The 26907-nt window shown below is 43.0% G+C and overlaps 1 long non-coding RNA gene across 1 annotated transcript; it reads left to right on the plus strand.

The window, feature by feature from the left end:
* The first annotated feature begins 6477 nt into the window (after positions 1–6477).
* On the plus strand, positions 6478–12795 carry LOC125709233 (uncharacterized). Its single transcript, XR_007382663.1, has 3 exons — positions 6478–6719; positions 9862–9977; positions 12674–12795. It is a non-coding gene; the product is annotated as an uncharacterized LOC125709233 (long non-coding RNA).
* The last annotated feature ends 14112 nt before the right edge of the window (positions 12796–26907 follow it).

Below are 26907 nucleotides of genomic sequence, written 5' to 3' on the forward strand. Positions count from 1 at the left end.
CCACACCGTGTTCCTGACAGCTGTAGGAGAAATGGAACAAAGGTCCCACTGAAGTTTGAGAAGACTGGGCTGTACTCTGACTGGTTTCCACGCCACACCTGTGGATGTTGCAGTGTTTAAACAAACACACATCCTTCACTGGTGCACATCCCATGGTCTCCTGGTGACACATGGCAGTGCAGTCTCAGTGTAGTGTCGCAGTCAGTGAAGATGCGGCATATCGCCACTGATTTTGAACCAATCAGATGGCACCTCAATGAGTGGTTTTCAGGACCGGATTGGCTGTTTTGCTCTGCTGCTACACCAATCAAAAATCCAAGAAGGGCAAGAGGAGACATGGGGCTTTCGACCCAAAACTGCCTAATAATATCCCTGAATATCATCATGTCTCTAGGAAGTTTAATGTTATTGACTCATTCAAAATTAGGAAAATGGCCATATAAGGTACTTTTACCATTCTCTGACGTACAGCAGATTAAAGGATTGTCATACCTCATGTTGGTTTGTTGCCTAGGTGATGTATGAGGAACCAAGAATGGGCAGCCATTTTTGAAGGAGTAAATTCAGTCAGAAGATCATTTCCAGATTGAGCTCTCATTATTCCAGTTTAATGTACAGCAGATTAAACTAGAGCCCTATTTTTGAGTTATTTTTTTGAATATCCTCCAGTTAGTAATTTAACAGCGCCTGGGTTTTCACAAACGGCTGTAAAACCAGCGGAGAACATCGAGTTACAGCCCTCAAAAGTGTGATGTCCCATAGTCAGAACATGCAGTGCCAGGATCTCTCCTGACACACATACATACACTGAATGTGGCACCTTTTAACGTCTTATGTGAGGTTTACATTTTATGGTTCACTATTCATATCCTGGGCTAGATTAAAAACTTCATATGTGTGAGGAAGCATGGTAGGAAGGCAGAAAGGTGATCAGATTTCCAAAAAACTGGTTTATTAGGGCAGCACAAAATCCCGCCAAAACCAGAAGAATCAAAACAGAATTGAAGTCGGAAGGCAAGAGCAGTCGGTAGGCAGAACGGGGTCAGGTGATGGGAATCGGTGATGGGTGGTCTTGGGCAATACTCAGAGTCGATGGACAGATCAAGGGTCAGACGAGATGCATCGTCAGTTGTTGAGCGATGCAGAACCTGGAGTCCAAAGGGCAAAACAAAGTCAGACGAAACTGAGAAGCAAGACAGAAATCACCAGGAAATCTCTGGAACTGCAGGAAGTCTGCGGCGTTATTTCGTCCGGCAGGTGTGCGAAGTAGAGATGGCAATTAGTGATGTCAATCACAGGGGTGTGGACCCAAACAAACTTCGCTGGTAATTAAGGAGCAGGAAAGAAGGGGCTTCTCAGACTGGGCAGGTCTTGCAAATTGGGATACCCTAGGGTGGGCGTGGTTGTAGAGACTCAGAGTCTGCGTGACATCATCGGAGCTCCCCCAGGCCAATCTGTGATACTTTCTCAAATATGTTTTCAGGAAAATTGATTTTCTGCTCTGATACTGTATGAGGGTTAAACCATAGGAATGCAACAATGATAAAATTCAACAAATCGTAACACCACCGCAATGCATATAAGACGCCCGCAATGCATATAAATGTACCTCAGATCAGCTGATTTTCTAGCTAATTTCTGCCATCTGCTTCTGTGAACAGTGAACAGGAATCTGAAAACAATATCTGTTCATCTATTTTTTTATGCCACTTCCACATTGACGGGCTGCTGTGTATGTTATTTATGTGTAGATGTATGTTAAAAATAGGCACTAAAATTGATATGTGGGACAGATTGCAAATTGCGCACTTTTGTGTATCTGTCAGTTGTGACAAACTGAGAAGACAATGCCCCTCAAAACAAGCAGCAGCCTTTTCATGGAGGACTTTTAAAGGGCTTTTTGAAGGGAAATGCAGACCGAATCTGAGTGGGCCCAGGAAGGCTAAACAGCACTGACCTCTGCCCCTTTCTTGCGTGTTTACATGCCCACTTGTTTGTGTTGGGCTGTTTTATAAAGGTCCGCTGCATTGGATGATTCATAAAAAGGACAAACTCCTTTTCCAGGTGAGAGGCTCACCCACAAAGTCAATTCAACTAAATGATCTTATAAAAATGAATCAGAACCATGTGGCTGTAACAAGACTATTGTTAATAGTAGTAAGAAGCAGAGAGATTAGTACAGCAAGCAGATTAGTCAGAATAATGATGATTCATGGGTACAGTTAAGACAACAAGCTATGCCATAAAATGTAACTTACTTTCTGATTACAATCATCAACATTGATTAGAAGATCGGAATGGTCTAAACCGTGACTAAAATAAATAAATAACTCATTAAACTTAACTCATATGTTAAGACTTTCGAACCCTCACAAAGTGAATAACGCAGCAAGCACTGAATGATCTGGATGGATAGATGGATATTAACCTAGTGAATGGGCTTATTTCTATATAAAAACTGGATCATCTACTGTAGGTACAGGCCGAGAACCTGGTAGCTGGATACCTGTGCATAAACTGCATCTGGGAATGTGCATTTGTGGAGCGTGAATGCGACGTAGTCAGTCACGTTGGCCTCTGCAGTCCACTGGATAATCAGACACATTGTGGTAGCCCCCTGCCTGCAGAACAACACAATACAGCCCAGTTTGCCTGATCCAGTGGTGATGGGTGTTGGTGGTTCTACATGCTGCTTCATTCTACATGCAGCTACATGCAGCTCTGCACTCTTCATTTGCTTGCCAGAGAGAACAGTGCTAATCACCTCTGCATGGCTTTGGATTGATGACCACAGTATGTCTCAGTCTCTCTTACGGAGCAATACCGACCATCCCCCGCCCACTGCAGGCACACGATAAGCATGACCTGCACGGTTTTGAATGCCACGCCTTCCGCGGCTGCAGGACTGAAACCCAGTACTGTGTTTATAGGAATGTTCTAGACCAGTGGTTGCCAACCAGGCAATCAGCAAAACATTATTTTATTATGTGTATCGTGATTCACCCCCCCCCCGCCCCCCCCCCTCCATGACTGACAAAGTATACTGAGATCCGCCACCCCCCAAATCAGCAAAATATACCAAGGGGGACAAACTGGCAGACCATACTGTCACGATTTGGTATCTCAGCACAGTATTTTCTCTGACTGTTAAAAAGGTTGGATATCGCTGTTTTACAATGACACCCACATTCCTCACCTGGGTAACCCAGCCGAGGGAATCCCCCTTCCCCCCAGATACTGATAAAAATAACAGGTTTCATACTATAGAAATTCCCGTGGTCACACTTTCTAGCAGATTATTTCTTGTCTCCTGCTTCTACGGGCTCTATCAAAGTTAACTTTTTTTAAATTAAGTTAGTCATCGTGTTGGATAAATATGCTGATGTAGATGTATATTCAGTGTTTTGCCTTTAAACTGCTCATAAAATCACATAATGTCATTTGATGAGACCCTTTCTCTATGTTTAAAGTGTATTACGTAGATTTACTGGTGTACTTAATGTCTTACACGGTTTACGATTTGCCAGTGTGTTTGTTTATTTTCCTTACTGCGATAATGTAGAGGTTATAGCTTGGTAACTTATGAGTTGATTGACTGTGTGCCATGAACAACAGGCACCATCCTGAAGGTCATCAAGAGGTAAGTCATATTCCTCCAGCAGGGAAGAAGCCACTTCCCGGAGCACAGTGCCAAACGTGCACCGGTGAACAATGCCTGAGTCACCGGCAGCACCGTAGGTGGGGGGCGATCGGTGCGGTGATTCGTCATGTGCCCTAGAGGGGGCAGTGCTGGCAGAGACTGACAAATGCCCCTCTCTTTTGTCAGGAGGACACATGACCTGCAAGAGCAGAATTAATGCCCCTTTTAACGGCACGCCGACTTTTCAGCTGCATGTTTATCCCACACGCTGACCCAGGCACCTCACCTGGGCTCTGCTAACAGCAGCTGATGATACATGAAAAGGGGCCCTGCTTCCACTACAAGGGATTACATTTTTTAAGAATATAGTTGTGTTAAAGAAAAGTAATTTATGCAGTGTTCACTTTTCTAATGTATAAATATATCTATTTGAAATATATATATCGGGGTGGCATAGTGGTGCAGTGGTTAGCACTGTCGCCTCACACCTCTGGGACCCGGGTTTGAGTCTCCGCCTGGGTCACATGTGTGTGGAGTTTGCATGTTCTCCCCATGTCGTCGTGGGATTTCCTTCGGGTACTCTGGTTTCCCCCCATAGTCCAAAAACATGCTGAGGCTAATTGGAGTTGCTAAATTGCCCGTAGGTGTGCATGCATGAGTGAATGGTGTGTGAGTGTGCCCTGCGATGGGCTGGCCCCCAATCCTGGGTTGTTCCCTGCCTCGTGCCCATTGCTTCCGGGATAGGCTCCGGACCCCCCGCGACCCAGTAGGATAAGCGGTTTGGAAAATGGATGGATGGATATATATCTCTAAAAGACCAATATGTGAATGGAATAGCAGTGAATCCATTCATGTATTGCATCCATTTTTCAATCACTTATACTGAGCAGGAATATTTCAAGCAGCATAGAATACAGGCAGGTGTCAATGAAATAACCATATAAATCATTCAGTTTTAATGATACATATATTGTAGCAAAGCATATACTGCACTCAGTGGTCTAATTGTTATGTACACCTGCTCACAAACAAATAGCATTAGATTGATTAGATTAGACTAGTGTTATTATCATTGTACTGAGTACAGATACAGAGCCAATGCAATGAAGTGACCCTCCAAACTAAGAATCATTTGGCTGCAGCTGAATATATACAGCATGCAAACAGAGTGGAGAGGTTCACTTACTGTTTAACTGAGCATTACAATGGCTAATATTTGTGATCTAAATGATTTTGAACATGGTGTGATTGTTGGCGCCATATGTTTTGCTTCCAGCATTTCAGAAACAGCCACCCTCCTGGGATTTTCACACAGTTCAGTGTCTGAAGTTGTTGGAGAATGGTGTAATGCACAAAAAATAAAAAAAAAATCTAGTCAAAGACCAAAAGGAAAAAAAAAAAACTCGTTAAAGTTAACAGGAAGGTCACAAGTGCAAAAATAACAGCTTAGTATAACAGTGATGTTCAGAAAGGCTTCTCTCTGAACATACAACTGATCTACCCTTAAAGTGGTTTAGGAAGCAAAAGATTTTGTAATGGTATCATTGGGTCTGTGACCATAGGTCTTGGACACTCAGGTGAAGAGTAAAGCATGTGAGTTGGATCACATGACTGGGGAAAGTTCTGGACAGACCTACCAGACCCAAGCTTACAGTGAGGCCGTGCTGGAAGTGTCTGGCAGAAGTCCCTGTGCAAGAGATCTTTACCTCTGGCAGAACATCTCTTGCATTCCAAGAGAGGCCGAAGACATTGAGCCAGAAAGTTACATGCCTTCATTTCCGAAGCGGCTGCGCAGAGCTGTGGCTATAAGATTCTTAGTGCCCCCAAACTGGGTAGTGGACACCAGTGAAGAAGGAAGCCTTCTGAGCTTGGATAGTTTGTGGTACTCTGGAGAAAATTGACAGGTCCGGGCAGGCTGAGCGGAGTGTTGATTTACAAGTTGCAGAAGGAGGAATTCATTGAGACTATAGAAGACGACCAGCTCAGTCCAGCTCAAAGAGATTCTGGAAAATCATCAGGTGACTCAGGAGAGAGAAGCAGGGCTTCTCTCCATGACGTTTACAGCAGGGATGGAGTGCTATTGACCTCAAGTATAGTCGCATGGTGGAAAGGGCATTGAGAGGACCTCCAGAAGCATAGTCAAATGCCATCCTTGGAGTCAGAGCTCTTGGAAGAGGACTTTCTTCATCACAACAGCTGAGGTCACTTAGGTACTTAAAAAGGTCTTCGGTGGTAAGGCTGGAGTTTGGACAAGATTCGACTGAATTCCTAAAGGCCCTAGATATTGATAGGCTGTATTGGCTGACATACCTCTTCAACATTGTGTGGAGGTTGGGGAGAGTGTCTTTGGATTGACAGATAGGGGTGGTGGTCCCAGTCTTTGGATCAGAGGCTGTGCCCCAACTTTAAGGGGATCACTCTCCTCAGCCTCCCTGGGAAGCCCTACATTGGGGTACCAGACAGAAGGTTCCGTCTGTTAGCCGAACTTCAGATCCAAGAGAAACAATGGGGATTTCATCCTGGTCGTGGAACACTGGACCAGCTCTTTACCCTTATAAGGATACTGGAGGGGTCATGGGAGTTTGTCCAACCGGTCTACATGTGTGTTGTGGGCTTGGAAGGAGCATATGGCTGTATCCCTTTGGGGTATTTCGGAAGTATGAAGAGCTGAACAGCTGCTATTAGGTCCCTGTACGACTGAAGCAATAGTTGGGTCCCACTGCCAGCAGTAACTGGGACTCGTTCCCAGTGGGTGTTTGACTCTGCCAGGGCTGTCCTTTGTCAAATGATTCTGCTCATAATTTGAAGGACAGAAATTCTAGGTGCAGCTAAGGAGTGCAGGGTGTCCAGTTAACTGACCTCAGGATCACATCTTTGTTTTGTTTTTTTCAGACAGTGTGGTCCTGTTGGCTTCATCGAGCTGTGATCTCCAGTGTGCAGTGCTGCAGTTCACAGCCAAGTGGCCGGGATGAGCATCTGTACCTCCAAGTGGAAGGTTTCACAGGTGGATCGTGGAGCCTCCGCAGATATGTGGACACTGTACTGGTCTGTCGTCATGAAGAAAGAGCTGAGTTGGGAGGTAAGGCCTTCAATTTACCGGTCAATCTATGATCCCACCCTCACCTATGGTCGCTGGCTTTGGATAGCGACTAAAAGAATGTGATTATAGATAAAAAAGGCGGAAATGAGATTCCTTCGCAGGGTGTCTGGGATTATTTCTCTGTTACGTTGATAAACAGGAATTAACTTCATACAAGTGGTTTGGGATACATCCTTCATATGTCTGCTTATGTGATAAACCTAGACAAATTGAATTATGAATACATTCCTCATCTGAAAGCACACCTTTGTTGACCTCGGGCTCCAGTGCTGATGGCTTTGTTATTGCAATCTGTGTTTTGCTAGACGTCGGTGGAAACTCAGTTCGGTAAATATGATGGAGAGCTATTAAATGTGGTCAGGGCCAGTAGTTTCATAATCTCGTCACGCTTGTGTCTTATTTCGTCTGTGAACTCCCCTAGTCCCTGGCCCTTAACCTGATAGAGGAAAAGATACAAATTTATTTGTTGAGTGAGCTCCAGGAACACCATGCTTCACCTTAATCACCTCAGAAAAAATACTAATAAAAATCAGGGACAGAATGTACTTGCCAAGTTATTGCCATTTTATCCCATACATTTTATATGCTGTGATGCTTTACTTCCTGGCCCATTCCAAGATGTTGCTCTCTGCCTCTTTGTCCAGCATATTTACTCTCAATGTTGTTTTTTCTCTATTTGTAAAATATTTTCTTATCTTGCATCAGTCAGTTAATATAGAGAATGCACCTTGTGTGCTGCACGCAATACATGTTCATCTCAGCTCTACACACTTGCTGCTGTACGCAGAAAAATTTCTCCTTGGCATCAATAAAGTTCATTCTAATTCAAAAGAGTAGTAAGAAATTAATTATCTGCATTTCCTTACTGACGGGCAGAAATCTGAGCTCAAACGAGAGATGTGATAAAAATGACAGTTTTACCTGTGCCTGCCCTTGACATTGAACCTTTCACACAATAACAGCAAGACAACAGCATTTGCATTTGTTTAGCTAAATGTTTCCGCTGCCTCCTGCTATCTGTGACGGCTCTCAGTCGGACTGGCGCTGGGTTACAGGGATGTGTTTTCAGCTTCATGCCGGTGAAGCGGACCTTTGAGGAACTCCAGACTGGAACATGCTTAGAAAATAACAACCAAAGTGCTTCATAAGTGTCCTTCTGGCGTTGGCAGTGGCAGCAGAGGGTGCGAATCCCGGCATTTCGGCAAACGCCGCCTTTCCTCCGAGGGTGCGGCTGCAATGAGCTCCGCCTTTGCTTCTTCAGCCTTCGCCAAGTAATTTAGAGTCAAAAGGGCGTCTCGCTGGAAATGAGGAAACAGCTTGTTTAGCGCTCATATGTACAGCCCCAAGCAATTATGCTGAAGAGCGGGACACACTGTTTGTGGGAAGGCTGTGATTAAAATTGGGCTATAGCTGCCAAACTGCTCTATGATCAGAAATACTATGCCACTAAACAGTGTTAATTTGGAAGAGCTTTGAGCCATGCTAATTTAAACATTCTTGCCTTGCCTCTAGATTTTTCTGTTGCATTATATATCACTCTCCTTATTTCCAAATTAATGTCCTTGTTTTTAAATTGTTGTCTTCCAAATTATTCTCAGTTTCAAAATTAATGCTCTTCTAACTTAGAATCGAGCCAAACTGAACAAGTCCAAAGTCAAGCTGTTCCAAACTGAAGCTGCTCCAGGTTGAAGCTACTTTGAAAGTAAAATGGTCTGAATGAAAGGGTTTCAAACTGATTCTGCTCCAAATGTAAACAGGTTAGAATCTAAGTTGAAAAGGAAATATTTCCCAAAAAAAAAACAGAAATAGAAAATACTTGAAAGCAGCTCAGAAAGAAAAGAAAAACTCATTATTTTTTCAGCAAGGAGTCAAGAACCACTAACAATCTCTCGAGAGGTTTACAATTTTTGCCCAATTTGTTAACAATGACCAGTGTTTATTGTCAGTACAATTTCAGTAGTACAATTCATACTAACAACCAGAGTGTTTACATGGTTGTATGACAGATGTGAGAAAACAGTAAAGCTGAACTGACACCAACTGAATCATGACGCAGAAAGATGCAGAGACACAGCAGGCTTCTGAAGCATCAGCGAGCAGTTATCTGACAGTTGTGATTGTGGTTACAGCCATGGTCACGGTCACTGCTATGATCACTGGATAAAGAATCTTATTCGACATACATATGGGAATTTAGGACTGTGAACAGAAGCTTTAACTGGATGAAACCCAGTATATGTGCAGAGTGTTCTACAGCCTGGGCTCTTTGTATGGAGAGCAGGTGCCTCTCGATGTAGGGAACGGCCTTACTGATGCCCTCAGATTACTGTTTATGTGCAATAAGCACAATCCACACGAGCGTCCTAGTGAGCGGAATAGTGACTGTGATAATGGGGTCAGTAACACGCGGGAGTGTGCGACGGTAAAAATCGTGATCACCATAGCGATGTTCACTTCAAGGAAAGCCCAACGGACGCAATCATGCTACAGCCAAGCAGGGCTGTCGCTGCTGCTTTCAAAGAAGCAGGGAGAGGCGGAAGGCGTCATAGAGCAAGTTCACCGTGTGATTCAGGGTAGTCACACAAGGTACTTAATAAATAAATATAATGACTGCTGTACTGTCAGCCCTGTGTTCTGTGCTATAATAGATCAGTACTGTAATGTATATATAGATGTGCTATACCATAGTGCCTGGTTTATACAGTGATAAGTTCTGTAATGCATTTGTGCCAGTAATGCATTTGTGAGTTTAATTACACAACAATGTTCTGAGGGCACAAGGAAAAACGATTGGTTTTGAGAGATAAACAACTGTGAAGGAGATAGGTCCAAGCAACTAGAGGAGGCATGACCAAGCCATCCGATTGGTTGACCCTGCCTCCACTATTTGCTTGGACCCACCTCTTCTACAATCTGATTGGTTCTCTCTCTAACCAATCATTTTAGGTTCTGCCCTCAGAACATTTTTGTGCAAGCATTTGTGCCACATTGTAACTTAGTAGCACTACATTTAATACATGATAAATCTACTGTTACACTGATTGCAGCATTGTTACTGTAGGATGCCGCTTGCAGGCAGTATCATCTGCCACATTATGTATCATTATATATCCTGCTGTAGATGAATCTGGATCCAGCCTTTCCACATGGCTGGCTGGAGCATCAACGTCGTTGTGCCAGAGCTTCTGTCAGGAACCTGGACGGATTTGGAGCGATGGCAAGGCATGGTGCAGGCAGGTAGGAAGGAGGTGAACGAAACACTGGCGGCGTAAAGGACAAACGGGGTTCATTAACTGAAATAAGAAAAAGACAAGAAACGTTTACGAAACAAAGGAGCACGAGGGGTCAAAAGTAAATGGGGATGAACAGAGACTACAAAACGGTGCAAGTAAGCGGATCCAACATACAAACGTCACAAACAATCAACGAACCACTCACGAACTAAACAGAGGAAGGGACTTAAATACAGAGGTGTAACAAGACTAACAAGGGGCAGGTGAGATTAACCAACAAGGTTGGGAAAACGGGTCACAGATGAAAGTGCTAATTAACTCAAGGAACTAAAACTAAGAACTAACCAGGAAATAGGGAAAACAGAATGTAACACTGGGGGAATAAAAGACAGGTAGAAACACAAGCATGGGCACAAAGAACGAAACCAAAACCGGATAGCAGGAGCTGACCCTGACAGCTTCAGAGATTGGTGTCACCATGTGACCACCATTACTTGGGCAATGTGATTCTGGATTTAGTGCAATTCTCCCCAAGTAATGTGTAGAAGCTAAAGCCGCAGTTGCTCTGTGATTTGGGCTCCCCCTCTCCTCATTCCTTCACCATGTCAGGGGATTCAGAACTCACAGTGTGGAAGCAGACCACCCTTGGTGATGTAACGAGGCTTCTGTGATGATGCTGCATCAGAGGAACGTTGGGCACGGATCTGCCTGTCCAGAAACTTCCTTCAGCCCAAATTGTCCGCCAAAGGAAAATATTCAGTGTGACTGGCAGAGGACAGACTTCCTGTTTAGAGGACACATCAGTTATTTTTACATGTCAACACATTTTATTTGTGTGTGAGTATTTATACTTACTTTTGGTGTATTTTTTACCCTGTTTTGTCTATGTAAAATTTATAAAGCCTGTTACATTTAGCTGTTTTTCATAGTGTCATTTAACCATAGTCTTGTGCTGTTTTCCTTGTAGAAGTGAAAATTTCATGTTGATTTTGTCTTGTTTGGTTTACCTCACTCTTCATGCTGATTTTTTGGGGGCATTTGGCCCTTCAAAACTGTGTCTGAAAAGCAATTAAAAATAAAACTTAAATGGGGTGAACAGACTGCAGACACTCGAGGAACAGAAGACGGCTGCAATGCAAGGACTGTGAAATCTGACTCGCTAGATGTTATCACACTTGTCAGCTGCTCAATTCCCCAGTGAAGCGGGCTGGGATTCGGGAGCTGGTCATGATCCAGGCCTGTTGAGTTCTGATGATGTATTGTTGACGATGTGAGACACTAGGAGGCCACACTAGTCTCTGCAAGGCCTGCCTGCCAATTCTCTGCTGCGTCATATGGCAGTCTGGACTATTACAATTCGTCATGCTTCTGAAGCTCAATAGGCAACATAGCTTTTAATAATCAGTCCTCATTTATTTATCATTTTATCAAGCGCAGAATTATTTTATATAATTTATTGGAAACTTAATATTCAATTATAGTCAATGGTCAAAGAGATTAACGTTACAAAGTAGTCATTCTGAGGAATTATTTTTCATTTCATTTTAAAGAATTTATTTTAACATATGCAAGTCATGAAAAACCAACTTAGGCAGAAGATCGAATGAATGAAATTATCCCAAAATAAGATGTTACAATACCCAGCAAGATTTTTATTTCTCACTGTAGTGTAAACTGTTGTTTCTTTTTCCAATTTAAGAGATAGAAAGATTTTTGGAGAAGTCAACGGATTTGAGATTGAAGGATTCAGAATTTTGATACTGATTGGTGTGGACAGTTAGGGTGGGCTTTGGAAATAATTGTAGGAGCCTTGTCTTAAAAAATAGCATCATTATGGAAAAAGATAGCACTATTAAAATAATTCCTCACTCATTCAGTCGTGACATTTCAAATATTCCCCTTGGTAAAATAATTGGTACAAATGAAATGGGCTATAACATTTGCGAGGGCAAACTCATTATGATACGGTCTTTCTGTGGGTGTCCTACAAACAGTGGGTCATTAGGAAAGACCACAGCTTGGTGACTTTTATTCAATATTAGTGATTCTCAGAAACACCTCAAATAGCAAAGACTCCTTGCATGTAATGACCCCATCAGTAGCACAAAAGATGTGCTTCTTCAATACTCAAGAAGTTGCCTCAGAGCGAAACGCACGCGGACGGACAAGGGAATATTGAATGCCGGTGGTGATTGAGCCCCAAAATAAGTTTATGTGACACTGATGACCTTTATGGGATGTTGCTGACTGCATCACTTGTGGAAAATAGCTGAATAGGTGGAGCTGGTTACACTGCAAACAAAGTCTGAGTACGTATATGCGCGTCACATTCGTATGTGTGTTTGTGTATATATGCAAATTAAAAATTACAATCTGTTTAAACACTTGCAGAGGTGTTTATAAATCGCAGTTATACGCTGGGATGAATGTGTTCCTCTAATGAAAGTCTGGGTTTTCTGCTTTTCTTTTTAACAGTGTTTTTCCACTGGAGAGTTGGAACCACTTAGCACCTTGATTAAACATGAAAACATGACTAGTCCCAGCAGCAGTAGTGTTCTTGAAAATGAAATTAAAATACAGCATCCTTGTCTTATGTGTTTTTCTTTATTATTTTCCCTCTATATTGCACCCTGGCCTCACTGAACATACGGCCCTGCTTTTCACGGCTGTCGTGTCACCGGTGCAATTTTCGCTCATCAGTTAAAGCTCTTCCAGCCGTCCGGAGCAGCACTTACGGCGAGAGGTACGATGTTGAGCGACACTCGTGGACGGCAAAAAACACGCCCCTGCCCGCTGGAGCCTCAGCCAGCGCCGATGTATGAGTGGTGTAGTGGTGCTTCTGAATTCAATCTGTAACTGTGGTTTGCGCAGAATAAATTGAGTTTTCATGCGGAGAACTTTTGTGATTGTTTCATCGAATGGCGATGACATAAACCACCAGAAATAGTTCCACTACGAATTACAAAAAAAAAAGGTTCCTACCTGCATGTTTGCATGTACCGGCTATTGTCTGTTTTTCATTTCACTTTTCTGTGCTTTGGGTGCTGCTGCTTTTCATCCATGTGCTTGATAATCTAAAATTCCCTGGTTCTTCACTGGTGATTAAGAGTGACTCCATGATCTGCAGCTCTTCACCAGCGATTATGGGTCATTCCTTCATCTTCTGCGAGGGAGATGACTTCGGTTCACTGACATGCTGAGTGTTGCTTTATGCTCTAATCAAATCAGCCCTTGAAGCACCAGGCAAAAGCCACACGTGGAACGTGTCATTGGGTTCACGCTGATTTGTCAAATTCACTAATCATGATAAATCTCATGATTTCATTATTTCTGGTGCCAAATGCTGATAAGGAATCAGAGAGATCAATAAGTAAAAAAATAAAAACTATGTAAAAAAGTAGGGGTGGCATGGTGGTGCAGTGGTTAGCACGGTTGCTTCAGACCACTGGGACCCAGGTTCGAGTCTCCGCCTGGGTCACATGTGTGCACAGTTCTTTGCATGTTCTCCCCATGCCGTCGTGGGGTTTCCTCCAGGTACTCCGGTTTAATTTTAGAGGTCACTGTAACCTTAAGCTGTGATACCCTAAACCCCCTCCCTCCCCTCACACACAGATACAAACACACACTACAGAAATGATACACACTGCTAGTGTCTGGCACTAGCACTAAAACTTTCAGCACCTCTATTTAAATGTATTAAAAAACAATACAAAGTCTGGTGTTAACAGCAGCTCCTTTCATTCAGGCTGCATGCTAAAGACCAGAATCTTCCTAATAACTCCACACTCACCCACCCAAAACGATGATTAACAGCAAGGATAACCAGTTTATGGCTCCACATATAACTACACAACTGCAGTGGGATCTGAAAATGGAAAGATTTTACACAAACATGCTCTTTATCATCCTCATCCATTCCCATTTACACCCCCCGGGATGCGATATGATGCAGCCTATTGATTTTCATTTTATTCTTCCTCACTCTGCTCTTATTGCCCTACAGACATGTCCTTTTTAAAGTATTTAAATATTCAGCACAGTCCTGGCTCCCAAGCATGCTATTGTTGTTTGACCACGTTTGAATGGAGTGATCTTTTACAGTGGTATTTAATGACAGCCCAGAGTTAATGTACCGCCAGTCAGCTCTTCTGCCTCAAGTGGCCGATTTCCGCAGAGCTTCAGCGGGGTTTTTCCTGGGGGTGTCTCAAAACCTGGGGTTTTAATCCTTCCTTAATCCAGCAACTCCCCAACGAAAATATCGCTGAGCTTGGGACCCCCACCACTAATGTGTGCCCATGAATGTACTAAGACTTAAGAGCAGCAGGCGCTTTCAGTGGGCTCGCCCATGAATATTTTCACTGCAGCTTGGTAATGAAGCAGATGATAATGCTGGCATTTTGTCAATGTAAGAACCATCTCTGCAGCCCCCCAGGAACTGCTGTGTGGCCCCCCAGCAGGTCACAGACCTCAGGGTAAATACCGCTGGTCTAGATCCAGCTAGATCCAGAGACTGATCTGATTCACCATGAGTGTGCGAGCCATAATTACCGTAGAGCAGCTCAATTAAAAGATCTGAAATTCACTATGTATCATCATACGGAATTTAGGCAAATATGACATAATAAAGTAACTGTGTGACTGATTATTTCTTGAAAATAAAACACTGCTTAGTTATAATATGTCAGTTTTGTTCAGTTGGACTTAAAGAAATGATAGATTACTGAAATTCTACATTTTCATAATTTTTTCGCAAATTGCCTTTATTTCCGAGTTCCTTACTGAAAAGTCGAATTGCGTTTTCAGTTGGCTAATTTAATGTGCCGTTTCGGGGATATGGGAGGAAGAGCATCAGAAATGGATGAAATGTTTCTTAGCACCTCCTAAAATAAATATTTCAGCACCCTCAAGTGTTCCATTTGCAGAGTGATTCCTCATTGGACCAGTAAAATATTCTCCCCCATCTAATGATGAACGTTGCTGATTTGACACCTGCAACAATTCGTTGTTCCTGTCCGTTATACTTTGTAATAAGAAATTATATTAAAACCGTAGCTCAGTAGAGTTTCAAGTGTTGATTAAGAGTCACTGCTGTGATTAGAAGTTAATTCAGAGGCAGCATCTTGTGTGTTTGTCTTTCACTGGGACTTGTGAACGTGGAAAAACGGAGAACTCCAGGCAGATGGAGACGGCTTATGTCTCCTGCAGATCACACTGAGAAAAGCCCAGGAACCCAGCCAATATGTTACATGCATAAACACACCGAAACCGCCAGTGACGGCACAGCACTGGAAGGAAAAATCTCTCCGTTACCTAAAATTAGCACCATTTTGCGATAATAACAATGACACAAGATGACGAAAACGGCACTAAAACTCAAAGACTTCAACAACCAAGGTTGTGTCATCTATCCTATTTCTTACCTTGAATTTTTGGGGTAGTTTTGTAAATCCAGGCACCACGGCTGAAAAGGTTGAAGCCCATTCTGAGCAAATTCAAAAGGATCTTGTCAGCATGGCCCATGCTGGCAGGTGAAGTTCAACACCCCCCCAGAGGTGCCTGGCTATCTGACTCTCTCTTGGAAGTCATCTCCATCACAGTGACCAGCTGCTGAGGCGTGGCCTTAAAGTTTCCCGCATCTTTCACTCTTGGTGCAAATCCAATCTTTTGATCAAACGAGAAGCGTCCCCCCGTGCCAAGAGCACAGACTTCATGCTCACTGCTCTGACCTGACACTTTGTCCTCCCATAATGCAATTTTCCCCGGGTTCTGAGCTAAAGCATGCCATGCGTTGACTGTTATGGCAAAGGAAAGGACATGTGATTTAAAGCAACACACCCCAAACACTTTCTCTTTTTTGAAAAGTTATTGATATATAAAATATAGGGAAATTAATTTATTTTTCCTATCATTCTCATAATCACTTATCCTGGCCAGGATATATAAATTTAATATATTTATTATAGCAAATTTCTCCTTTACCGAAGACTGACATGGTACTAAACTTCTGATTCTTCTGGTTTCAGTTGATGAATTTAATGTTTTTATGTACTTAGCAAGTTCTTCAGTAAGACCCATAGTATTAAGTCCATGAGATGCTGATACACTCTACTGTAGCTGCGTATACTAGGTGCTTGAAGCCACTTATCCAGTGCAGGGTTGTGGTGAGCAGATGACAGGAAGTGCAGCACTCCAGAAGGCTTGTCACAAGGTCATGAACACTGCAATAAAATTACAGGTATAGAATTAAAGCAGGATTTAAACTTATTTAGAAAAAACATACAGCTGTCAGGCCATGAAACAGTCCATTGTACACAAAAGAAATAGTAAATTATTGCAAAAAATCATAATTCCTACTGCAATGACTACCACACTGCAATAATTGTTGCATTTATAGAAAGTAAAATGGATTGCATTTTATTATGTACATTTTATCTAGAAAGCTCATCCATTTTGTTTTCTTGGACGTGACCTTGTTGCTAAATATACAAAAACTCAGTGTGCCCAACTGTAAAAAGACAAAAGCTGTTAGTTCAATGTGTTTCGGCCGTGACCTTTCCGGATGATTCCCAGATTCATTGTTCTTTATCATTATGCGGGAGGGGGCAGCCGAAATGCACGCTGCAACCTACCTCCTCAGGGGGCAATTAGACAATAACTGAAGTCTCTTCAACTTCGCATATCTCTGTAATGTGTCCCAGCAGAATAAACAAAAAAACGAACGAAAAGCAAATGAATGAATGAGTGAATGGATGAAAACGGCACAGACACACTTTGAAGGCATGCAGGCATTGCATGTGACAACACAGCATGTGACACTTTGTTTTTGCTTAATGCAATAAAATGCATTAAATATGAAACTGGGGTTTGTATGACAATTTGCTGTCATTGAGGTCACAAGTGAAATTTAAAGAACTACATATATACAGCTATACAGGGGGTGGCATGGTGGTGCAGTGGTTAGCACTGTTGCCTCACACCTCTGGGACCCGGGTTCGAGTCTCCACCCGGGTTACATGTGTGCGGAGTTTGCATGTTCCAGGTGCTCTGGTTTCCCCCCCACAGTCCAAAAACACTCTGAGGTTTATTGGAGCTACCAAATTGCCCATAGGTGTGGATGGCGTGTGTAAAGTATGACTATGAACTGCAATGGGTTGGCACCCCATCCTGGGTTGTGCCTGTAGCCTCCAGAATAGGCTTCAGACCCTCCATGACCCTGAATATGATAAGCAGTTACAGAAAATGATGTGTTATTATTATTATTGCCCTTACATCATTGCCATTTAATTTACGCGAGTTTCTCAGCAGTGATTATGGATCCCTTTACCCAGAGTCATGGGGGAGTAGGGAGGGTTTAAATCAGCCTAATAAGTAGCTAAATAAGAGTCTTTTTCAATATACTTTTCACGTGCATGGTTTCCTCTGTAACAAGTATTTAATCAGTGTATCTTTGCACTTATTATCAGGTTATAATTGCCTCAGATGGCTGCCATTGACTGATCACCCATGTTAGGTACACATCTGTGAATTACATTCCACTGCATAAAATGCCAAATGTCAGTGCTTTTCTGTTAAGTGCTAATTGAGCTTCATCAACACTTAACTGCGATCACACATATATTGTTATGTAACAAAAAAGCAACACATTTATTACATTTTTGTTATTTGCAGTTGGAATAAACCAGAAATGAGGAAGGGCGAGATTGTAAAGGAAATCTCCTTGGCGACATAGGCAAGGACGAGCGTCCTTGGCACGAGTGTCCTTGGCACGAGCGTAATACGACACGGATGTTTATCAACAAATTTAACACAGCACTGACATCACGCACACATCACTGAGCGCCTGTTCATTACAATTATTATTCAAATGCGGTGTTATCATTCACTCGCGACTTGCCAGTCAGCGCCCTGTATTTTTGCGTGTTTAATTGTTCATGGAAAATGAAACCTAATTAATGGCAATCGTTTTTTGGTTGTCATAAAAAGCTTTATAGGCCTAGTATTTGCAAATGGCAGCAATGAACATCAAACAGTTGAGTGTTTTGTTTTTATAGCAAACTTTTTAGATATAAATAAAAATGATTTTTTTTTAATCAGGGGTTAGTTCTGATAGCAGGGGTTAGTTCTGATAGCAGGGGTTAGCTTTGTTAGCAGGGGTTAGTTCTGATAGCAGGGGTTAGTTCTGATAGCAGGGGTTAGCTTTGTTAGCAGGGGTTAGCTGTACCTTTCCTGTACGAGGTGCAGGCAGAGATGGAGGTGTAAGCGGGAAGCTGAGGAGTCAATGGGGCCTTGGAGGTTGGGGTGGGGTTGAAGTTGTAATATGTCCATACATCCATGTTTAAAAAGCTTGGCAACTTTGATTTAGCCACAAAACTTCCCCAGGAACTTGGCAGATTCATTAGTTGGCAAATCCAATAAGGCATTGCAGAGAACATTTTAGTCTTGTGTGGTTTATTCTAAAAATGACATACATTCTCACTCAGTCTGATGTGGGATGTACAGTAAAGTACATTTTGCCAGGACGCAAAGTGAAAATGATACGGTACATTATGCAGCGGATCAACGTTAAGGTACATTGAGCTAAGGATTTTGTGCAAAAGTGTTTCTTCATTGTTTGTTTGTCTTAAGTAACAGTCGCTGGCAAATTTACATAAAGCATAAAAACACATAAAATTGTGCTTAGGTGGCAATTGTAAATAAGCTTGAAACCATAACCTGAAGCCCAATATAATTAACATGGCCAATTGGGGAAATGACTCCAATAGAAAGCTTAATAAGTGCTATCAATGCGGGATTAATAAACTAAGTGACTCTTTGAAAGGCCCCAGTGCAGACTAACGGGACACCTGCCAAGATCAAGGTCATTTAACCATTTACTGACCCAAGCAAAAGCAAGTTGCCACGATCGCTGGGAGCACGGCGGGAAGGGAAGGACCGGAATCCAGAAGTTAGGATGAAACTCGGGATTTAATAAGGGTTAGGTCACAATCAGGAGCACGACCAGACATTAGCGACCTACAGACGTTAACGACAGGACAGGGGAAAGACCAACAGGAAGGCACTAAGATACAGAAACTTAATCAGACAGGACTGGGAACATGGGGATTCCACACGAGGTTAACGAGGGGGCGTGGCACACAGGAGGAGCGGACAAGCAGGCTGTGACACAAGACAAGCCCTGCACTGAGCCACTCCATTCCATCATCGCTAAAAATGAAGGAAAATGGGGGCCTCTATTGACTTCGGTGAAAATGAGGGGAATAGGAGCCCCTTTGCAGTCTTCCACTGAATATCTGTTCAGATATGTTTTCTAAGAGCTGCAACTAGTTTAACTTTATACATTATAAATAACCACCAAGAGCAGTAACATTTTCAACAAATGTGACCATCTGCAGTATATAACCTCCCACTGCCTTAACATAACACATTAGGCACCATGTACTGAAAGCGGAGGCTGCCTTTCCACTTAATAATCCTCTGCGATTTGCTTGAGCGTATATCAATGAAAGCGAATATGAAATTAACCCCTTAGAAGCTGTGCAGTTGTATTATTCCGGCGTCTTGTTCTTTTTTTGGGTTATCCCTCTTTCCCTGCTTCTCTATATAGGTGACTCTCCACATTGGGAAAATTTAACTGCTCGAAGCAGCACTTTCTATTCCTCAGGAGAAACAGTGGGTCTCTCATTTTTAACTTTACAAAGTTTTGTTGTTGCAGAATAATTTCTCCTGAAAAAAATGCATAATATAAAAAATAGATCTTACTATAGTCTAATTTCAAGATGTCTGTAGATGCTTGCAGACCCCAAGAAGGTCTAAGACCTACATTTTTCAAGGCAGTAGTGCCCCTCAGTTGATTGGAGTGATTCAGTTTCCATCCATGATAGAATCATAAAGTGTTTTATCTAGACAGATGAGAAGATTTCCTTTCTTTGGTTCACCAAGAACCCACCTAAACACAGACCTGCATGCACGCACACACAATCAAATTTGTTTTATAATTGTCCTTGTTTTACAACTAATATTAACAACTTACTGCACTCACCATCTGTGAGGATTTGCCATAATAGTGAGAAATTCATTAATCAAACATTCAGCTCAAGAATGCAGCATTCATGGTACATTAGAGGTACGAATATCCATCAGTCCCTCTTCCAGTCACACGTCATACACGGAGGGGGGGGGGGTGCGTGGGTGGGTTACACGGTACTTAACCCTGGTGTGATTAGAGGGCTACGCCCAAGATGGGATGCCAGTCCATCGCAGGACACGCACACACACACACACTGTAATGGGGCACAGAAAAGGAATGATGATCTATAAGACAGCATTCATGCACCAATTCCAAACGAAACACGCTACACCAAAAACAAAAGGACCACAAGGGGTCAAAAACAAAGGCTGGGTGGGACATCAGGAATACACAAGGACTAGAACATACACTCAAGGAAATACTGGGGAACAATGTAACAAAAAATACTAATTGGGGTCCAAAATATTAGTAACGCCTACAAACCAGAAACCGGTACATATGCACAGCACACACAATGACCATCAGTGAAACAGGGCAGGATTAGGTACAGTCATATAATGAGCACCAGATGAAAGACAGGTGTGAACAATTCACTAATAATCTAAACACTCAGGAACCAAGGGAGAAAACGAGATGGCCAGTGACATCTGCTGACCAAACACGGACATGACACAGATCCTGACACACTCTGTCTGCCAGAGGAGGCTGAGAGAACAAACCACAGTAGCCCATATGATACAGGGGAGCACATCTCATCACATAGAGGCCTCAGTGCTGCCCATCATGCCTCCCTGTCAGCCAATCACAAATGCTACACTAATTAATTATATGCTGACCTTGTGCTGAGGGCTCCACCGCTTAATGTACTGCAACTCAGAGTTACAGTTTATCAGTCCATCTAACAAATTGCTGTCCCGCCCCGATCGTCCGCTCCGCCCGTGTGCCACGCCCCCTCGTTAACCTCGAGTGGAATCCCCGTGTGATCAGCTGTTTCTGGTTGTTGTCATTAGTTTTGGGTATATAGTCCGCGTTTCAGTTTGTTTCCCCAGTCCAGTCATTGTAATGTCAATGCGTGTTTGCCTGCCCCCCTTTCAATTGAACGCCGAGTTCCTGACTGCAGTTCTTTTGTCTCCGCTCCGCGTCCCGCAGTTGCTGTGCTGTATGGCCAAGTTCTAACCATTTAGCAGAATTAATCCCATGAATCGGGTGGCTGACTTTATGGACGTTTATCCTACACACCTAAGAAGTGAAAGGGCAGTTATTTTAAAGATAATTTATTGCAGGAAGCATAGAGTCATTATTTACCCAGGCTGCAGCCTGGTCAAGCCTTACTATTAGGCATTCCTCATCATTTTATTGCCTTGGTTAATATCACGTAACATCCTAACTACCTATTTTCCGCATTCCACTTATTTATTTGGCTGAGTCTGTTCCGCAGCGCTTTACTTCGCTTTTTCTTTTCTTGGCATTTTTTTAACGGATATTTGCTCTGCTTTTCTCAGCGTTGCCGGCACTTTCCGGCACTAATGAGACGGGAGCGGCTAAGCGAAATGCCCCGTGTTTCCTAGCTGTTTTACGGATGCTGCTTCGCTCCCCGCCATGCAGCGATCTCTCCCGCGTACTTTCGCATCTCCTGTATGCGCGGTGCCGCTTCACGCGTGGAGGGCAGTGCGGCCTCGGACATTCATCTGAAGCCGCTTCACGCCGCGCTCCGTGCGGCACGTCCATACATCTCAGCCACTGCTACAGTTTCACACAAAAAGCTGCTATCTTAGCACATACAGTACTTTTATAAAAGCGACTTCGCAGACCAGCTTTTACATTTATTTATGCGCGCGTTGTATCCTGCTAACAAAATCATGGTCACAGTTTCAAATACCCTGGATAGTGGGTAACAAATTAATTATCTGACGTGCAGCATAATTCAAAGGTTAATAAATAATTACCATTTTTAACTTGGTATTATGTAACATATTATTCAACTGAATATCATAATTTATTATTATCTATAGTGTTTGCATCCAGTTAAATTATATAAAAACCCTCCTGTAATGAATTTATACCCAAATTGTGCATCTTTAAATGTGTGTTCACCAGAGAAGAAATGAAATATGTCATGATAAATGTCCGGTTGAGAAAAAAGCTTGTGAAACCTTCTACCAGTAACTTTTACCGACTCCCTAAAGGGACATGAAATTCGTATTTTTCAAATTTTTAGTTCCTGACGCTCACCTGATACTAACCAGGCGTGTTACTGTAAAGTTTCAGGTCAGAACCGGAAACTGAAAATGGAAAAAAAAATAATTTCATGGTGCTTTAGGGGCTCCGTACTTTTTCAGTTATATGATATTTCTAATGTAAACATCCATCATCCAGCCATTTAGCCAGTAAGGGCTTCCGGGTGAATCAGGAGACTGTCCTGTAAGGGAGCCTTAGGGAGCGAGACAGAAATCCCTCTGTATGACAGCTTCCCGGCCGTCACAGGGCCAACGAGCAGGAACGGGGGTTACCTGCAGAAGATCTGCACTATATAGGGATTAATGCAAAGTGCAGAGAGCTGCCACCTGGAATCCTGGAGGGCTGAGGTGGCACTGCTGCCCTGCGAAAGAATCCTGTGAAAGCAGCTCTGTGGCCCCACTGGAAAGAATCTCAATGCTGTATTAAATCTTTCTTGGTTTGTATGTTTATCGGTTTATTATATTTACACAAAAGGCCACTTTAATATCACCAATATGGTATCGTGCCATTTAATACAACAGGTAGTGCAGCACCAGTGACCCTGTGCAAGACAGATGCCTATAAGATGGGTGGGTGGGTAGATGAATGGATGGATGGATGGATGGATGGATGCATTGATGGATCATAGTACGGCAATAGTACACAGAGGAATTTATGTATGGATATTTATATATAGATATTTATTTTTGGATGTTTAAGGAAGTCCATCCTGTGTCTGTGTGGATCCCAGTGCCCAAGTGCAGTGATGGGGACACTGTACTATAAAAATGGTGCCGTCCTTCAGACAAGATGTAAAACTGAGGCCCTGACTCTCTGAGCTCATAAAAGGTCCCTGGGCAGGTTTCAGAAGAGTAGGGGTCGTACGCCGATGTCTTGCCTAAAATTGTCCCAAATCTGGTCTCCTAATCATCCACTGCATCTAACTGGTAAATTCTCTCCTGCCCCTTCACCGCCTTAGCTACTGTGTGGTGAGCGTACTGGTGCAGAATGGCTGCCGTCGCGTCACCGCGGTGGGTGCCGCACTGTGCTGGTCCCCTTGGTCTGTAAAGTGCTTTGGGTGTCTTGAAAAGCACTACATGAATTTATCGTAAAGGTGACCAGTATAGATTTCTGATAAATGGTATAAGATGAATGGATGGATACTTTAATTATGGACGGCCTGACATATGTACAGTAAGGGGATAGCTGCATGTCTACCATGAATCCCACTGCGATATTAATGTTTTATGCGCTTCGGAACATTCCTTATGGATGTGTGCGGTTTTCCATGTGTGATAACCCTGTTGCTGCCTCAACACGCGTGCAGCAGTAGCCCGTTATTAATCTCTATCGCGCCGTGGCATGAATATCAAAGTGGAGGTACGCCTTGCCACAGTCAGTCATGCTCGAGAACTGAACGACGCGTACTAAATGCAAAGACGCTCGTTCAGTGGGGTGCCTCTTTCTCATCCGACCGCCCCCCCCATAATAATACGTCCTACTTCCCTCACTGACAGATGTTCCATTCACTCTTCTGCTGGTTTTTACCATTACTTGACTTATTTAACAATAAGGGTGAAGGGCTCTTGTATTCTGTGTAAACGGTTACGATTCCGAAAGTCTCTCTTCTGCCGCAGATTGTGCGATGCCGATTCTTTGCAATGCGTTTATGCGGGATTTAATTTAATCCCTTAACTTTGTAGCTGCGCCGCTTGACTGAAAAGCAAAATTTAGGGATGTGGGGCAGGGAACGAGACTCGGATCTCTGATCTCTCTTCGAAAATAGAAATGATATTTTATGGAGCCGTGTTTAGCTAATAGGCATGCAGTGATGCTGCTGTGTAAGGTCTGAATCGGGCGCGTAGCTGGACATTCTGGGGCCCCCTGAGAAAATGTCACCTTGGGCCCCCCCGTTAGGGTTGCCACATTCAATCTAAAGAAATACAGACACCCCACAGTTGATAAAATTTGCCAAGAGAAGAGGGATGATGGTCCCCAATGGTAGAATATGCTGAGCATCTTAATAATTAATAATAACCTTAAAATTCAGAAACCCTGAATATCAAATACCAATCACAAAACATAAATAAAAATGAATTATCAACCATCTAATATGCAACAACGTTTTACTTATATAGAGGCTGTAGTGTAGGAAGATATTAGTTGACCATATTATACTCGGATTACATGGCTGTCAGATCATAATCAAAAGATGTAAAAGGGCAAATAATGCCGTCATTACATCCAAATGGTTGAGCACACTTTTGCCAGTGAGTTAGCTGTTATGTTTCCTAATGCCGATGAAATGATCCAGCAATAGGCGGGTCAGCCGGTTCAATGCATCATCTGCCTGTTGATACTGAGTAATGATGCAAACCAGCCTTCAGTGTGTCTCATAGCCGCCAAACACACTAGATGTCTGCAACTCGATACCCCAGCTCTGACCACAGGTTACAGTGACATGCTGCAGGTTACAGGGTAGAGGGCAGTCATGGGTTACAGGGTAGAGACCAGTTACAGGATAGAGGGCAGTCACAGGTTACAGGGTAGAAAGGAATCACAGGTTACAGGTAGAGGGCACCCACAGGTTACAGGGTAGAGGACAGTCACAGGGTAGATGGCAGTCACAGGTTACAGGTAAAGGACAGTCACATGCTACAGATTACAGGGTTAGAGGAGAGTCACAGGGCACAAAACATGAACTTTTAAATTAATAAAAAACATTTTATTAAACATAAGCACGACACAAAATGGTGACGAGGATGTCTAAGAAAGGAAAACAGAAGAACCATGATTATGACAGCCAAGGCAACAGAGTATAAAGATACGTAATGAACGTTAACCCATACTTTCCGGACACATGGAAAGCCTCCTGTTGGCTTCTCTCCTGTAGCACTCCACTCTGTCCAGGTAGCTGACCCTCTGATAGCTTTTGATGAGATATTTAAGCTAATGAGAGCTAACAGGCTTTCAACGAATGGAATACCTGTAGGCCGAGGGCTGCTGATCACTCACCATGGCAACAGCGCCTGTGCCAATACCACCAGCCTCCTGCCTGCAAACATTTCTCACGGCTGTGGATGAGTTATTTCATAGCAGTTATCCATAGATCCATATTCTTTGCTTACAGGTATGGAGACACTTTAGACAGATTACAAACCAGTTTGAAGACAGTATAGAACTTCCAGAACTACATCAAAAGCAGCATGGAAAATTATATAAATAAATATTCAGAAATATTCAGAGATACTAATGTGTAGACAGAATCTAACTGAATGAATCCCTTGACTGTGTTAAAATATGCTTTTTTTCTTGACACAGATTGTCAAGGTATATCCTAAAACTGGCATGTCTTTCCTAACTTGCAAATGTAATAAGAAATATTTCCATTTTAAACAATACTTGCAAAACTTCTGCAAAAAAAAGCCAGAAGAAAATGATCATTTCAGAGTGTAGAATAGTGCAGGCCGTCAAGCCCATCCTTGGAGGCCCCCTCCAGTAAAAAACAGGCGTGGGACTTTAGCGGCATATTTACCCAGAGGCACCTGAGAGTACAAAGCTTTCCCCCCACCTACTGGTCTCGGGGGTGCAGGAGAGACGCGATGCTTCACCCCGTAGCAGAGATGGAAGCCATCCACATTGACATGGACATGTGGTGGCATCTTTTATGACAAATATATATATATATATATATATATATATATGAGGGTGTATAAATATATAAACACACTCTTTATATATATATGATTTTTATACACATACTGTAGAGTCAGAGGCCAGTTCATTAGGTACACCCGCTTCTCCAAATAGCCAATCATTTGGCTGCAACCGAATATCGGTTAACTTACTGTTTAGTCGGGCATTAGAACAGGTGATATTTACGATTTAAATGACTTTGAACATGATGTGATTGTTTTTGCCAGACATGGTGGTTCCAGCATCTCAGAAACAGCCACTCTGCTGGGATTTTCAGATGTTTTCAGTGTCTGGAGTTTACAGGGAATGGAGTGAGGAATAGAGGATAGGGTGGGGAGCATTTCTGTGGCCGGAAACACCTCGTCAGTGAGTGAGGTCAATGGAGAATGGGCAGACTCACTACAGCTAACAGGAAGGCCAGAAATAACAGCTCGGTACTACAGTGATGTGCAGATGGGTTACACCTCAGCACTTTAAGTGGTTTTTGGGGACCAAAGGGGGTCTCCCCAGGTACTAGGCAGGGGTGCCTAATAAAGTACTCATTGAATGTATAGCAATAAAGTATCACTTAAATGTGATTTCTGAGTTCTTAGATTAGCTTGAGATGTAAATGGAATAAAACGGATGGAGGCCTAGTGCAGCACTTTTTGTGTGACACCAGTATGTGACCCCTGATCTTGCCAGTGACAAAGTTTGGATCTTGTAAAAGCCCAAAGGGTGACTTCATGGCCAGGTCCATTCACCTGTGCCTCTCTGCCGACCTTTCGATAAGATACGAGCCCAGTACAGAGACTGCGAGATCTGGTCCCAGTAAGAGTCTTGCATGACTCCTGCTACCGAAATGTCTTCCTTTCTCACAGCTTTCCTCCCTTTCCTGTATCCTACTCCTTTGACATGTGGGTCTGTTCAGCATCCTGCTCAAAGCCCTACTTAAGAAGCCTCAGAAGCAGGATTGATATGCACAATCAAACAGCTTGTGCTCCACTGCCCCACT

Source organism: Brienomyrus brachyistius, chromosome 15 (genome assembly GCF_023856365.1).
Source record: "Brienomyrus brachyistius isolate T26 chromosome 15, BBRACH_0.4, whole genome shotgun sequence".
In the NCBI taxonomy this organism is placed as follows: Eukaryota; Metazoa; Chordata; class Actinopteri; order Osteoglossiformes; family Mormyridae; genus Brienomyrus; species Brienomyrus brachyistius.